Raw genomic sequence first — 17,461 nt, forward strand, 5'->3', positions numbered from 1 at the left:
TGAGGGGCTGGGGGCGGGGCGCCGCAAGGAACCCTTGCGACCTGGCGGGCCCAGGCGGCAGGCAGGAGTAGCGGAGGCCAGAGCCTTGAGGAGACGAGGGTAAGTTTGCCTCAGGTCATTGATTTGGGAAGAGGGCTGGCCGTCACTTCTCCGATCACTGAGTCGGCCGTGGGGCTCCAAAGAACCTACTCTTAGGGTTTCGCCACGATTCGACTACAGATCCTGGACCGGCTGGAGGAGCGCCCGCCTCCTTTCTTGTGATTGGTCTCCGAGCCCCGTCTGCGGCCGTCTTCCTGTGGCTGGTTGGCTGATAGAAGGCCCAGCGGGCCTTATCAGCATCGGAGAAGCTCTGGCGTCTCTGGGAGATGTAGTCTCGGGGATGCAGCTTCAACTTCCGGGCGGGAGCGGGCCTCGGGCTGCTGCGCGGCCCCGCAGTGGCCTCCTGCCGGGTTTGCTCGGTGCACGGTAACCTCTCGTCTGGAGGCCCCGGGAGCACCCCGCTTCTCTGAGGCTGCAGGCCTGAGCTGCCGGGGCCTTTGGGCTGTAAGGAAGGGGAAACCGAGGCCTTGCTGTCCGCGCCGTCGTGGGGTGGGATTCCCTCTGCGCGCAGTCCCCAAACCGTGGGCATCGCGCCCCCGACCCAGCGCTGTGCCGAGCTGCTCTCCCCTCATCTCAGGGAGCCGAGGGTCAGGAGTCAGCCATCCTGTCCAGGCTGGAGCGTGCTCAGGCTCGGCCGGCCCCCGCACCCCACCGCGGAGCCCCCGCCGGCTTCTGCACCAAAGCGCCGAGCCCAAGATCCTTTCTGGTTAACTAAAATTGGTATAAGCCAGTCCTTTGACAGTGATTGGCTAGTGGGTCTGTTAGGGGCATGGCTGGCTCTGGGACAGATGTTCCTTACTGTTTAAAAAAGGGGCTGGATGGTTGGGGGCTTAGTTCTTTCCTGCTGTTGTTGCCAGTGGAAGCTCCCTGGAGCTGCTGCAGCCTTCTTATCACCATGAGGGCAGCTGGTTGGAAACTTAGTGAAAAGTCGGAAGGCGTCCAGGCTCTAACAATGTAAGCTTCTGAACCAACCCCAAACCAGCTGACCACCAATCTCCAGACGTCTTGTCTTGTCTCTGTTATTTGAGTCACTGTAAATTTACCATTTTGCTGCAGTTGTAGGCATCTTTTGTCACAAAGACTTGTCCTTACCCGTTGTGGTGAAAAGCATAAATCCCTACTCAGTTGGGCTACTTTCTGCAGGATATTCAGCAAATTAAGTAGCTGATTACGTCAGTTTTCTCATTTATAAAAGATGATGACTCTTCTGGTATTGGGAGGATTAAATATAAAGTGCTTAGAACAATGCCTGACACAAACTAAGTACCCAATCCTACTACTAGTACTTCTAGGACTACTAGTTAATCCTGTATCAAAAACCCTTGGGACCTTCCAGTTACAAGGTGATTAAGTTCTGGGCATGTAATATACAGCATGGTGATTATACTTAACAATCCTGTTTTCTTTATATATTTGAAAGATGCTCAGAGAGTAGATTTTAAAAGTTCTCACACAACACACACACACACACAAAATGTAACTATGTGAGGTGATGGATGTGTTAACTTACCTGATTGTAGTAATCATTTTGCAGTATATACATATATCAGATCATTACATTGTACACAGTAAACTTACACGACAAATGTCAGTTATAGCTCAATAAAGATGGGGGCGGGGGACCTTGGGGCCAGATGTTGTTTTGGAATTCAAAATTATTTGGATTCTGTGTTAAAGGGCAGTATGCATACTGCATGAAACACCTTCAGTGGGGTCTGGAACAGCATATAATCAAAGACAGTATTTCTGCAGCAAAAATGTGTGAATATTCACAAATATTAACCTGAAGTGGGATATATAAAGGCTATAGTCTTATGTTAGTTCCAATGAGTTTGCTCCAAACTTAGGGGGAAACTTCTAAGTTTTAGAACTTTTTGCATTTCAGAATTGAAAATAAAGTACTATTGTGGACCTGTATTACTACCTCTACTTTAAAAACTTTGCATGTATGCGTCTTGCAGTTGATATTAAATGACCTGCTTTGTTGTCCAGTTTCAATTTCACTGTTCTTTGCACCTAGGGCTGCTTTTTCAGATGCTTGAGCCAACCATTGGGTAATGGGGGTACAAACGCTTAGTCTCTGAAGTAGTGACAGATGGTCTCCTTGACCAAACTCTACTCAGGTTCCTCTGAAATCTTATCAACTAGGCTCTGACCTTTGGGCTCCCGTGTTCATCCCTGCATTTTCCAGTTTCAGCAAGAATCTTGCCAAGTCAGCTTAGCCAGAAGCCCCCACCCTTGATATCTGATCACCCTTGGTGTCTGATTGGGCTCCTCATCCTCCATCATCCCCCAGGGGGTGTCTGATCATGGTGGCCTGCTTTCAGCAAGAATGCTGCTAGGTTAGTTTAGCTAGAATCTCCCCTTACCCCTGATGTTTCCTCGTAGAAATTTTCTATCCCCTGACCCCACTCCCCCACCCCGCCATGCTCCTTGGCTATAAATTCCCACTTTCCCTTGTATTTAGAGTTGAGCCCAATCTCTCTCCAGTCCTGCAAAAGCCCATTTCAGTAGTCCCTATACCTGTCACAATGGTCCCCCTGAATAAAGTCTGCCTTATCATTCTTTAACAAGTGTCATGATTACTTTTTTCTTTAACACAATTGGTATATTTAGAAGGACGCAGTTTAGCTTATCACACGATTTACCAAACATCAGTCATTTGGGTACCAACCACAAGATGTATACTAAACCTCTCCTATTATTTACCTAGTATATTTAAATTCTTAGTATCTTAAAATTTAAGACTTTAAAAATAATACAAAATATCTATAAAGTGATAGTTTAAAGGACTTGTTATTCTAATATGTTAAATACATTAACAAGAAAACAGGAGAAAGCTTCATGACATTGGATTCTTGCATATGATGCCAAAAACACAGTCAACAAAAGAAAAATTAGATAAACTGAACTATATAAAAATGTAAAACCTTTGTGCATCAAAGGACACTATTAACACAGTGAAAGGCAACCCAAGAAATGGAGTAAATACTTGCAAATTATGTATCTGATAAGGAGTTAACATCCAGAACACATAAAGAACACCTACAGGGGCTTCCCTGGAGACGCAGTGGATAAGAATTTGCCTGCCAGTGCAGGGGACACGGGTTTGATCCCTGGTCTGGGAAGATCCCACATGCCGCGGAGCAACTAAGCCCATGCACCGCAACTACTGACGCCCACGCGCCTAGAGCCTGTGCTCTGCAACAAAAGAAGCCACCGCAATGAGAAGCCCACACAGCGCAACGAAGAATAGCCCCCGCTCGCCACAGCTAGAGAAAGCCCGTGTGCAGCAGCGAAGACCCAGCACAGCCAAAAATAGATAAATAAAAATTTTTTTAATTTAAAAAAAAAGAACACCTACAACTCAACAACACAAAGCAAACAACTTGTTTAAAAAACAAAGGACTGGAATAGATGTTTCTCCAAAGATGACGTACAAATGGCCATGAAAAGATGCCCAACATCACTAATCATTAGGGAAATGCAAATCAGAACCAAATGAGAGAGACTTCTCTGGTGGTGCAGTGGTTAGGAATCTGCCTGCCAATGCAGGGGACACGGGTTCAAGCCCTGGTCCGGGAAGATCCCACATGCTGCAGAGCAACTAAGCCTGCGAGCCACAACTACTGAAGCCTGCATGCCTAGAGCCTGTGCTCCGCAACAAGAGAAGCCATCGAAATGAGAAGCCTGCGCACTGCAACGAAGAGTAGCCCCTGCTCACCGCAACTAGAGAAAGCCTGTGTGCAGCAACAAAGACCCAATGCAGCCAAAAATAAAAATAAACAAATTAATTAATTTTAAAAATTCTTTAAAAACCAAATGAAATGTCTCTGCATATCCATTAGGACAGCAGTCCCCAACTTTTTTGGCACCAGGGACCAGTTTCGTGGAAGATAATTTTTCCATGAACCAGGGAGGTGGGGGATGGTTTTGGGATGATTCAAGCACATTACATTTATTGTGCACTTTATTTCTATTATTATTACATTGTAATATATAATGAAATAATTATACAACTCACCATAAGGCAGAATCAGTGGGAACCCTTAGCTTGTTGTCCTGCAATTAGATGGTCCCATCTGGGGGTGATGGGAGACAGTGACACCCGAAGTGTGTTGCTTATATCCAGTCTACTCCGTAAGATGCAGCTTAATTGTCACTTGCTACGCACTGATAGGGTTTTGATATGAGTCTGCAAGCAGTTGATTTATTATGGTCTCTGTGTGGTCAAACCTCTCCGCTAATGATGATTTGGATTTGCAGCCGCTCCCCAGTGCTAACATCACTGCCTCAGCTCCACCTCAGATCATCAGGCATTAGATTCTCATAAGGAGCGTGCCACCTAGATCCCTTGCATTTGCAGTTCACAGTAGGGTTCGAGCTCCTACTCTTATGAGAATCTAATGCTGCCGCTGATCTGACAAAAGGTGGAGCTCAGGAGATAATGCAAGTGATGGGGAGCGGCTGTAAATACAGATGAAGCTTCGCTCACTTGCCCGCCACTCACCTCATGCTGTGCGGCCCGGTTCCTAACAGGCCACAGACCGGCACCGGTCCATGACCTGGGGATTGGGGACCCCTGCATTAGGAGGGCTATTATAAAACAAACAAACAAACAAGTGTTGGCTAGGATGTGGGGGAACTGGGACCCCTGTTCAAGGGGAGAAGGCAAGAAGGTAAAATGGTGCAGCCACTATTAAAAACTGTATGGTATTTCCTCAAAAAGTTAAACATAAAATTATCATATGATCCTGCAATTCCACTTTTGAGTATATACACTAAATAATGGAAAGAAGGGATTTGAACACCTATGTTCATAGCAGTACTATTCACAATGGCCAAAAGGTGGAAACAACCCAAGTGACCATAGATGGGTGAATGGATAAGCAAAATGTGGTCCATCCATACAATAGAATATTATTCAGTCTTTAAAAGAAAGGAAATTCTGACACAGGTTACAACATGGACGAACCCTGAGGACATTATGCGAAATGAAATAAGCAGGTCACAAAAGGACAAGTACAATACAATTCCACTTCTATGAAATAGCGGAGTAGTCAGACACAGAGACAGACAGCGGCAGGGTGGTTCCTGGGGGCTGGGGGAGGGGAATGAACAGTTGGTGTTTAATGGGGGCAGAGTTTCAGTTTAGGAAGATGAAAAGAGTTCTGGACACCGGTGGTGGTGATGGTGGCACAACAATGTGACTGCTTGATGCCACTGAACTGTACAGTTAAAAATGATTAAAATGGTCATGTGTATTTTAACACAATAAAAATAAATAAAAGTTAACTATTAAAAGAAAAGTTGTTTCTCTCTGCACCACTTCCAGTCACCTTGCACACCACCTACAGGGAAAGCGGCTCTCAGAGGAAGGTACCTGAGTTCCGATTCCACCTGGCCAATTTCCAGCTCCTGGGCAAGCTGCTTTGACTTCTCAGCTTTAAATATATATATAAACGGTGCCTCCTAGAGTGGAGTGCTCCGAGCTTACAGTGAGACACTGTCTGTACCGTGCCCAGCGTGATGCGTGGTACTTGGCAAGCTCGCAGTTCACTGCAGCTGGAATGAGGAATCTCTAGTCTTTCCCAGCCGAGCACTGGACCAACCATTCGGAGTCCAGGAAGTTTGTGGAGAGGTTTTGTTTGCTTAACTAGTGAGGTGTGCTGGGGGGAGTGTTCATTCCTGAGCCTCAGTTTCCTCATCTGTAAAATAGGAATAAAGCCTTCCAGGGAAGTCAGAGCTTCATGGAGTAGCTGGGGGTTGTCTTTAACAACATGCTCAGCTCAGCTTCCCTAAGAGGGGTTGTGCGCATGTGTCTTGTGCGTCTGTGTGTCTGTGTATGTGTGGTGAGGGGGGGGGGGGGCAGAAACACTTTTGATTCAACTGTTGCAAAGTCATTACTTCTACTCTTCCATTGACTTAACCTTCCTCCTTTAAATCTTTAATGACCTCTCTAAAAAATGACTACCTCTGCTTATCTTGTTGGCATGTAACAGAGAATATATACAGTGTATCTATATACATGTATATCTCCAGAAACAGATAGCCTGGCACATAATAAGTGTTTAATAAATGCTCTTTCCCTTCCTTCTTGCCCTCTTATTTTAAAAAAATTCCCAGAACTACTTCGGGCACTAGAATAGGTTATTTTCTTCCTTTGAAATTCACAATTTCTTTAGACATTATATGACAATGTCGGTTATCTTCTTTGCCTGGAAACACTTCTCCCTAAACTGCAACAGCTGTCTTTCTTCTTTTTCAGAGGCCAAGGGAACCGTCCCTCCAGAGAAAAGCCGAGCCCACCCCGCCCCCACCCCATCTGCCTGATTCCGGTCCCTCAGGGCACTCATGCCTGGATGGTGGGAGGCTTTCTTTTTGTATCCATTGATGTTCCATATCCCCTCCAGGAGGGCTGTTCTCCACTGGGCAGATCCAGGCCTGCAGTCGGCACTCAGGAAATAACCATACACTGGGCGTTAACAGACTTTAGTGGTCAATTTTGCACCATTGATTTCACTTCATCCTTACAGCAACACAGCAGGGCCCGGGCTGTCTTCATGTTCAGATAAAGGAACAGAGAAACGTCAGGCTCAGAGATGTTGCCTAAGGTGCCCAGGGCTGCAAAAGGTTGAAGGGCGGACCTGAATTCAGACACAACTCTGTCTGGATTTCTTACCCTTCTGCTGGCCTTGCCTTTGGTTCCGGTGGAAAGCCTCCTTGTTAAGCTGCAAACCCCGTGAGTTTGATCAAACAAACAAACAACAACAGTTCAACAAACAAAACAGCTCTGCTAGTTGCCCCAGGGGCCTTAATTTCACCACACAATTTTCCGGACGCCGCTGGCAGGTACAGAGTCCCAGTCGGCTTCCTCAAGGTGAGCCTCTGCTGCACCCCGACATGAATAATCTTTATTCTGATCACCCACCTTTGCATTCGAAGTGGTTCATGCACGGGAGTGTGTGGCCAAGGGCTTTTTCTCTTAAGAATCTGTGTCCCCAGCGCCCAGCACAGGCGGGACCCAGCGTGAGTACTCAGAGCTAGGCTGATGAATGAATGAGTTCAGCAGAGGTAGCTGTGTGGCGTCAGCTCCAGCCACAGCCCAGGGAGGCCTCAAGACAGGTGCCCCTGCCCTCCTGGCCCCTCTGGGCTGTTTTTAGCTGAAGACATCTAATGTCTCTGGGATGTTAAATGGGACAAGGAAAAAATGAGAGTGCACAAGCCATCCACTACTCCACCTCTTGTCTCGGTGATTACGTCTTATGTTTCTGTGCTACAATCAAAGTGTTACTAAAGAGTGGCTGGTCAGGATGCCTACAGGTCCCCACGCTCTGCCTGCATCTTCTGCCTTGGTCTTCAGCTCAACAGTACACAGGTGACTTGAGGGCCCACGCGCCGTGGACAGCTGCTCCATCCCAAGAGGGGTAATCTGAAGGATGCCTGTCTCTCTGGAAAGTCAGCACATGTTCATCTTCCTAAGGGTCATGGTTTTGTTCCCATGTCATTTTAGCTCAGGTTATTATTTTTTTTATGGCAAGACTCAGTATAAGATTTTTCTAAATGCAATCCTTATAATGATCCAGGAATATTTCATTAAGGCAAATAATAATAACAATAATAAGAACCCATCATTTTCAACTTTCAAAGTAATATCTCTACATGGAGACCTTTGTGATCTGAGCCATTTCCCTACATTATTTCCTGACATTGTAAATATGCTCTTCAGGGATGATCAAAAATAGATAATTATTTGAACGACTTTATGACCAGTGCAAATTAGAGATTTGTATGATACTGCATAACACATGTGCACCCATCCATCCCATAATGGAACTGTAAACACTTGCTTTATACCGTAGGCAAGGATTTTATAGTCTGCCATTTTGCATTTTCTACATAGGTGCTGTAGAAAAACTGAAATATTACTAAGCCGCAAGTGTGCCTTCTAAAAGCAATAGCTTTAGGTTCGAACAGAAAGTATTAATTGTATCTCATTTTAACTTACCCCTGCTTCTAATCGCTGGGTATTGATTGTTAAATGCCAGACACCAGTGTACTTTCTATGGTACACTATGTTTCGACAATAGATTAAAATTTTAGCATGATGTTTTATATTTCATCCTAAGATTTTTTTATTTGCAAGTGTATGAAGTCACACTGGCTATGTTTGAGAATCCATTTTTGGCATGTATTTTCATATGAATTATAGGGTGTTTTTGCCTCTCAGCTCTCACACCATAGTAAAGAGAAACCCCCAGGATGTGGAAATATGACTGAGGCTGCGTTAGTATATGGGTTGGAAATAATGATTATAAATGACTTGGTAGGTAGAGAAAATAAGGGGAGAAGACTTACTGGGGAGAAGTAGAAAAGCTTGCTCTCTTTATGCGCAGCTGGAAGAAGGCACCATGAAAGATATATTACTAGTCACCTTCTTTTTATTTCTAAGGGGTTTTTATTAACCCCTTTTTATCTATCAAAATAAATTGATTGCCAGCAGATGCCATATTTTCTATTTGAAATTATAAAACAAAAGCAAAGGCACACAAACTCACATACTACATCTTCCAGTAAATAAGAGACAAACCCCTCCAAAGAGGTTGCTAAGTAGTGTTAAAGATTTTTATAGCCATCCCTTAAAACAGAACATTTCATTTAAGGATCTGAGTAGGCCTTGGGATCCTTCAGAATTTGGCTCCCCCCTGCTGTGTTAGTGGACAGGAATTCCAGAACACTGTTAGTAATATTTATGTCCCATCATAAAAGGACATATATCTGTAGGGTAAATACAGTTATGCCCGATAATAACTCTGTCCTGGGTAAGGAATGATATAATAACCTGATTCAATGGGAGAAAAAAAAACAGGGCCCAGAATCCATGTGAAGTGTATCCAGTCATTTCTAGCTGTGATGCAGTGACAGAGAACATGCGGAAACCAGAAAAGCAACATTTCATCCAAATGGGCGAGAGCATCTTCCTGGTCCTCACCCGTTGGGGAGAAAGGCCTGAGAGTTTGGGACAATAGGAATAAAACACAGCAGTTTAGGAGCTGGGGCCTCCCGTGCAGAGGGGCTTGGGGGGTGTGAGGGTAGCAGGCTGCGACTGAAGACCTACCTGAGGCCCCAGGAGCTTTGCCTCTTCCATCTCAGCCCTCAGGGCAGCTGCAGCCTGACTTCTGACGGCTCAGTGCCTGGCAGAGCTGGTGTGTCGTGTCCGTGCAGAATCGGCCAGACGTGCTGCTTTCTCCTTCAGGTCCATGCCATAAAGGGTTACCCAGTTTAAGGTCCCCCACTTCTGCCTCTTATCATAGGAAGGAGACTTTTCCCCCCTGTATCTTCTGTTATTCATTTCTTACTTCAACAGATATGAACTGAGAAAAGAATGTATGTCATAGCTGGAAGGTCTAAAGGTCATGTTGGCATCGACATTTTTACATGAGATATTTGTTCTGATTAAAATAGTGAAGTGTATTTCATACAAATGAGCAAATAATAGATACTAACTTAAACTTAGGCTAACAGTGGAGTCACCACCAAGTTTTTACTTTACTCTGGTGAAGAGACACAACCATGGAGGTTTAGCTACTTTATCAAGAGAACATGAAAGACTGACCCATTTATTTTATATACGTACTACAGGGCAATAGCGCCTACGCATCATTTAAAAATCAGTGGTTTGCTTTTTTCCTTCCTTATTTGTTTGGTTCTAGAGGAAAGAATTTCAAGTTGGCAATTTTTTTTAAAGAAAAATCATCCCAGCCATTGAAATCCAGGCTGGGCGAGCCAGTTTGGAGACGATGGGAACTGGGAATGCTTTTGGAATTTGAAGCAAATGCAAACCTGTTCACATCACCCAGTGTTACTTTATTATTTCACCACCTTCCTGGACTTGCCCCTGAGCTTCACTGAGAGCAGCTGCTGCCACACTGTGGGGCAGGGGGCTTGCACAATTGCCCGAGTGGGAGAGCACCAGCATCCCTGCCCTGTCCTGCCCGCTGGACTCCAGCGGGGGCCACTGTGCCGGCCAAGGCTCACACAGCCCAGGCTGGACAGCTCTGGAAGGGGTCCAAGAATATAGACTTCAGGTGATTAAAAAAAAAAAAACTTGGTGTTCCTTTGCCCTACACCTGGGAAAATGTCACCACTACCTTTAGATGCTAGAGAGGCCAGGAAGGAAGCTGTTATAGGTGTGGCCGACTATTGAGGCATTTTATCAAACATAAGACTATGGTGGTCATAGATTTAACTAAAGTTAAACCAATTAGCTCTCCAGGTTGGGATGGCTTCTGCCTCATGTGAGAGAACCACTGATTGGCCATGGCTTGCCCCCCAGAAATATTAGGGTGTATTCTTTAAGGGGTGTGTGTTCTCAGCACACCCTGAATTCCTTCCACGGGTAGGAAGGGCCAGCTCTGCTCACGGTGCTCCCTGGACACTCCAGACATCCACTCTGTGAGGTGACATCTCCAGGCAAAAGCAGCCTAAGAGAGTGCCAAGGTCAGCGGGACAGAGGGCCTGTGAACTCAAGCGTAGGTGGAAGGATTCACTTTGAGACGTGACATCTTGGAGCCACACGGCCCAAAGGAGCTTGCCTGGTTAGAACTTCTTAGTTCTCTTAAGAATTACCTCTCATTTTACAAGTGATCTTGTTTGTGACACCAAGGCAAACTCATTTGTATCCTTAGTTTCTCAAATTTGAAACAAGAATTACAAATAGGAGCAGAAAATTGACTCCAAATGGACCTGGAGAATAAATACACAGACACACATGCATACACACACACACACACACACACACACAACACTGTTTATATGTAAAACGTTTGACTCAAGACAACACACAGCTGCATAAAAACATACACAGTGACTATGTACACTCATGATCAACAAAGTGCCATGGAATCTTCATCTGGGTGATCACATGGAAAACTGAAACTTCAGGTAGGCAAAGATGCATGTGGCAGTGTATGTGTAAGTTTTTCCTTCTCTCTCTCTGCACATGACCCTTCCCTCCAACCCCATACTAGAGGCTTTCATATGTACAGCACAGACTTGGTACATCTTATAGGACCTCAAGTACACTGCCAATCGAACTGAGAAGGCAGGAGAAGGTGTTAAAAATTGGCAAGTCAGGGTAAAGCATGTTTTTGGTGGATCAGTAGAACCTCTATAGATAGAGCATTAGTTTGTGTTAATTCTGAATTGTGACGTCTCCAGGTTGAATAAAGAAACCACTCAACAAAGGATGCTCCTTCCCCAGCCTGAAGAAGCGGCTGGTGCCACCTACAGCCTGGAAACTGGCTCTACAATCCTCACCTGCCGCCCTGGCTGGTCTTCCGTGGAAGAGAGATTAGAATTGATGCAGGGGATGGAAAATGGGCAGTCAACTCTCAAGATGAATTTTCCCTGATAAATTGTCAACAACTAGAAACGTGTTTAAAAATTATTTTGACTAAAGAGCTTTTGAAGATTGTAGCAATTAGATCAAGATTTGTGAACTACATTTCCTATAAATATATTTCTTCTAGAGAGCACCTTATGGGATGTGGTCACATTTTTTTTTTTTTTGGTCTATAGCAACCCCAAAACGTTCAACTCAGTGCTAGATTAGGTTAGTGGGTACACGCTTATCCACATTGTCTTATTTTAGGGGAAAAGAGATTACTGTGAAACCATCAGATAACACACGCTTCTGAAAAGAAATGAAATGTATTTTTATTGGTGGAGCCAAAATGAAGTATGTCTTGAAATCTGTTTTACAAATAAGCTTGTTCATAAATTGTCCATTCACTGCTTCGAAATCTTTTTTCACATTTGAGGAGCTGTCAGAGGTCCCTAATAAACATGAGTCTTATTTAGTTTACTGGATATGTAATTCTTCTTTTCTTTGAAAATAATTATTTTTCAAGCAAGTGCAGCAAAAATACAACAAATAAAAATCTCGCTATGGCAGCATAAACAACCTTTATAGCCAGCATATACATAGAGTTCTTCCAATAATAGCAGTTTCTGGTAAGGAAGGGAACAAAAAATTGGCCAGACTTTGCCAAGATCAAGTGCGGGGCTCCTAAGGGTTGACAGAGGAAACATCATAGCCCATTCCCACTTCCCTATCCCAGACTAGTTCTTGGTTATCAGGGTGACATTTGTAGCATCCCAGTTGCCAGGGAGGCCCTTGGGCCAAGGAGAACAGGGCTGGTCACTTGGTTGGACCCAGTGTCCAGTTTACCTCAACGTGGTTTGTGAGACAACCTTCCCAAGGCCCATTCTTGGGGCCGCCAAAGCTGATGGACAGCGGGATGAAATTCCCCGGAGGGCTCCCGAGGGGCAGAACACAGACTGTCCACTTCTTAGTTACCCCGGCTCTCGGTCCAGGCCGGTGGTCCCTCAGCAGGACTGTGCCAGGGTGGGTGGCAGGGCTAGGGCGGGCCGATGGGGGTCGACTTCCGAGAATCTGGTCCAGGGATTCTGCTCTGGGGTTCTGGTCAACCCGTTGGGGCTCCCGGGAGGGGCTTTTGTTCGGCCCTTCCAGACCTGCGCCCCCCCGCCGTGGTCACGTGACCACGACCCCTGCTCCGGGCCACCCGCGTGGATGGAGCCCGCAGCACTGGGACCCGGGGCCACCCCATCTCCCCGCGGACTACTCCGCAGGAGCTCCGTGTCGGCAGGTTCTCAGCAGACGTGCAGTGCTCATTTATGCCATTTATAGTAGCTCGAGAAGATGTTATCGCAGCTTGAGAACGGAAATTAAAATATGTATCCTTCAGGTGCAGATCTACTGTACTTACAGTTTTACTGTTTCTCAGCAGGGGGCTCCATTAATCTTGTAACAGTGAAATTCCTAAGGAAATTAATTCCCTCCGGTTGGGGTTATTCTCAACCGGCCTTTGGAGGCGGAGTGATTGGGATTTAGGAGTCTCTCTTAAAAGAAAGGAAGCACTGGCCATTTTCCTTGAGTAACAACACTTCTTAATGCCATGCTTTACCCATTAAAAACCCTGTGTGTCTCTCAGCTCCTCGAGGGAGTGTTTACAAAAACCTAGCCAGGTGGGAATTCAATTCCAAGTCCTCCCCTATAATGACCAGGTGTTTTTCTCCACCTGGGTTATCTGTGCCCACCTAGTACTCAGCACTGTGCCCTGTTGGGGAGTAACACTGGGGCCCAGGAGGGAATGATGTGTCACCAAACGTGGGATGGCTAAAATACTTCCTCACCCATTCAGGAGCGGTGAAATGTTAGCTGTCATTAAAAATAATTACACCTCAACCACACAAACACATCCCTTTTGAACTGGGGTCCATTCGCAGACACAGGGTGCAGCACCTTTGCTGCCAGGAAGGCCCCCTGCAGCCCTCTCTGAAGCTTGTGCTCTGCCAGGCCAGGACTTCCGCCGCCAGGACCCAGAGCCTCAGCTTCCCGGTCCCCATGGTCCCAGCCCCTGAAGTGCCACACAGCCTTCTCAGCAAAACCTAATTGTCCCATCCTTTTCAGGGCTGTGCTGCTTGGAGAGCCATTCCTGGTTCCTGACCAAGTGGGCCGGGGAGCCCGGAGAGGCCCCTGCCCAGAGGCCACAAAGTGTCACTGGGTTCCCTAGGGGGAGCCCTCTGCCCCAAGAGGGTATAGGATGTAGCTAAATGATGCTTACATATGGGTCAGCAGAATGTCAGTGTCTGGGATTAACCCACACTGGGGACAAAGGCCAGAATCAGCCCCAGCATCTTGCTTTCCTGTGGTTTTGAGTCTTCATGCACTAAGTTCTATATGATAATGATGAGTTTTTCCCTCTGTGCCTGAACACGCTCGGGGAAACAGAGGACTGGGCTCTCCAGAGTATGAGCAGCATGCGGGATGGGGTGCGGTGGGGGGCAGGAGGAGAGCTCGGGGTGGTACAGGGAAGGCCATGGAATGAGTCCCGGCACTGCCCCTTCCCTGCTGTGGCTTTGGGCAATTTCCTTACCTATAAAGTGGGGCCGGTGTAACTGAGCAGGACCCTATGGGGCCTTCCCAGGACAGAACTGCACCCCGCCCCCCATGTCCTCTGCCTGACTCTTGTCTGCAGAAAAACTTTAGCCTCCTAGGCCTTGCCTGAGTTCCAAAGAATAAATTTAATCAGAGAAGTGAGAAAATGCAGAGAGAAAGGAAAATGGTCAAGCAAGACAAAATAATAGTTTAAACAAAGTCCAGGGCCTTTAGTTCCTCCTCAAGGGCTATAGATAATATTCTGAGCCATGTCCTTGGAGCTGTTTTGCAGATACCGAAGCCCCTACCAGGTGGAAGAAGTTAACTGCATGCTGCCCACAAGCTCGCAGACCCCAGACCAGCTGGAACCAGAAGGTTGATGACGTTGACTCTCAATGACCTCACCACCAAGCAATCAGAAGTATGTCCACGAGCTGATCACACACCCCACAACCCTCCTCCCTTACCCTGTCTTTAAAAACCTTTTCCTGAAAGCCTTTGGGGAATTTGGGCCTTTTAAGCACTAGCTGCCTGGACTCCTTGCTTGGCTCCTGCGATAAATGCTGCACTTTTCTTCACCACAACCTGGGGTCAGTAGATTGGCATTACTGTGGGTGAGTGAGAGGACCCAAGTTTGGTTTGGTAACACAGGCAGTGATGTCTTTGCATCATGATCTGGAAGCAGCAAGGACTTTGGAAAGCTGAAAAGCACTATATAGCTGTGTACACCCTTATCTACCTGTAACTCAGATGTGACAGCCCCCCAAAATGTGGCTTGGGCTCAGGGCTGAGTGGAATGGTCTTTGTTGCGAAATCAGAGCATTTTAAAGCTGAGAGATTCACTTGCTAAACTTAAGGCCTGTTGATATCAATAGTGATAACAGCAAAAAGGGCAGGAGGCAGAATTGGAAAGGTTTTTAGGGAGTTTTCCCAACTTTTTTTTTTAAGGTAGGGAGCATGCTCTCTAGCTGGTATATCCTGCTTTCAGCAAACTCCATTTAAAGAAGGAAAAATCAGGATTTTTAACAGTTACATTAGATGGGTGATTCTTGCATTTTTTGAAAAAGATTCACTATCGCACATTTCCCTAGTGCATTACAATTTCATTATTTTTAAATTACAAAGCCCATCCATGTTCTTTGAAAAAAATGCAAGTGAAATGTTTTTAGTATTGATGTGTAAGTTTCTTTCAAATTAGAGATATAATTCTTGTACAGCATTTGTTGCAGATGTGTTTCCAAACATACTAACATTTCAATGAATGACTCCAAAGAAGTTTAAAAAACAAAAAAAGAAAAAGAAAAAATGCAGGTGACACTAGGAAGCATATAATGTAAAAGGTGTAGGTCTTCCCTTTAAAACTTCCCTATTTTCACTCTCTGGGCACAAGTTCTCCTAACACTTTGGAGAACATCCTTCTGAAGACCTTTTGCTATGCTACATTTAGCTATACGGAGTTATGTGTTTTATTTACATATAATTCTGTTTAAAAATGGTCATCAGAGCATACATCTTGTTTTGCAACATGCTGTTTTCTCCCCTCCTGGTGCATTTTTTCATAGTAATCTCTAGATTTTATTTACTTTTTTTAAAAAAAACTAACCTTTTTATTTTAAAATGATTGTAGCGTCACATGCAGTCATAAGAAATAACACAGAGAGATTCTGCCTATGCTTTTCCCCAAGATAGCATCTTGAAACACTGTAGTACAATATCACAACTAGGATGATGATATTCATACAATCTGTCCATCTTCTTCCGTTTCTCCAGTTTTACTTGTACTCTTTGTATTTCGTGCTATGCAATTTTGATCACGTTTAGGTTTGTGTACCTACCACCAAAGTCAGGATACAAAACAGTTCCTCACCACTCTCTTATTGCATTTTAGATAATGGAATTTACCATCTTCAGGAACAACCACTTCTCAGGATGAGGCACATATGTAACTAAAGACCACTTTCAATCACTGGAGCAGAGCTGCCCAAGAGAAAATACAAAGTGAGCCACAAATGAAAGTCACCTATGTAATTTAAAAATTTCTAGTAACCACATTTAAAAGGTAGAAAGAGGTAAATTTAATTTTAATAATATATTTCACAAAACCCAGTATATCAGAAGTAGTATTTCAACATGGAATCAATGTAAAGATTATCAATGAAATATATTACATAATTTTTTTTTTTTTTTTTTGGTAATAAGTCTTTGAAATTCCACAAGCCCACTTCTCCACCAGCTGCAGGTAGAGAGCATGTACTGAGCACCTCCTGCCACATTTTTGGCTCTAACTTAGGCACTGGGACAGAGACACAGTTCCCGTCCTTGATGAGAACCGGGGCTGGTGGAGACCACAGGTGCAGTTCTAGCCCGGGGAGATGTGCACGTGGTAGAAGGCGCACAGGTGCCCTGACACCCACGGGAAGATCCATGGGGCCTGCCCTCAAACTCCGTACAGAGCCCGAGGACCCCCAGGAGGAGCCAAACGTGTCTGGGTGGAAGTGATGGCGTTAGTAAGATGGGAGCTCCAGGAGTGGCTCTTTGGAGAGCAGGCGGGATGCAGTTTGGGGAGAACCAAGAAGACTCCCCCGGCCTCAGGGCAGATGGATGCCGGGCTCCGGAGGCAGGGGAGGGCGCTTGGCTGGCGGCTGACGTTTCCCTGGTGACTGAGGATACTAGGACCATGGATAGTTTTACCCAGGCCAGAGAGTGCGTGGGAGTTATGGGAAGGGGAGGTGGAAAGGTGGTGAGCGGACACTACCTGGGGCGTCAACATTAGGAGATGCCAAGGGGAGCCAGGGAAGACCCGAGGTTAGAGGAGCGTGGGGCCTGCGGGCCTGAGTGAGAGGGTCCTGGGGCTGGGCCCGTGGTGCCGGAGGCGGCCCACCTGCCCAGGCCGTGTTGCTCGGAGGTCACAGTGGGTGATGGGTCTGCGCCCTGGCTGCGCCCAGGGATGGCCCCACCGGGGGGTAGGCGGCGGGCCACGCGGGGCCGCGGGTTCGGGCTCTTCAGGACCGAGTTCGAAGCTCCTTGTCAGTGTTGAGTTCGGAGAGGGCGCAACCTCCCTTTCCCTAACCTCCCATTCCATCCCCACCTTTATGTAATTTCCTTTTAGCTTAAAATTTCACTTTGTTAAATATACACTCACATCACACACGCACACACCATTCTCCCAGCTGCCGTAGGAGTTGCAAGGAACGTACGGCGCCCCGACATCCAGGAGCCCCGGAAGCCAGGTTCCTGACAGTCCGGAGCCCCAGGGGTCAGGAGCCTGGGGCTCTCACTTGGCCCGCCGGTAAGCCCCAACCTCCCGCGTTTCACCGGCTCCGGGCTTCCGCGCGGGCCTGGGGGGAGGGGCTTCTGCGCGGGCCGGAGGCGGGGCGGGGCTTCCGCGTGTAGCCGCCC

At 46.3% G+C, this 17,461-nt stretch overlaps 1 long non-coding RNA gene across 2 annotated transcripts; it reads left to right on the forward strand.

Moving 5' to 3' along the window:
- The first annotated feature begins 3 nt into the window (after window positions 1-3).
- On the forward strand, window positions 4-11,963 carry LOC309635770. 2 transcript variants are annotated; one of them, XR_014249003.1, is made up of 3 exons: window positions 4-99; window positions 6,368-6,979; window positions 11,320-11,963. It is a non-coding gene; the product is annotated as an uncharacterized lncRNA (long non-coding RNA). The 2 variants fall into 2 exon arrangements; XR_014249004.1 differs by lacking the exon at window positions 6,368-6,979 and having other exon boundaries at window positions 12-99.
- The last annotated feature ends 5,498 nt before the right edge of the window (window positions 11,964-17,461 follow it).

Source organism: Balaenoptera borealis (assembly GCF_965194805.1).
Source record: "Balaenoptera borealis genome assembly, chromosome: 10".
NCBI classification, from domain to species: domain Eukaryota; kingdom Metazoa; phylum Chordata; class Mammalia; order Artiodactyla; family Balaenopteridae; genus Balaenoptera; species Balaenoptera borealis.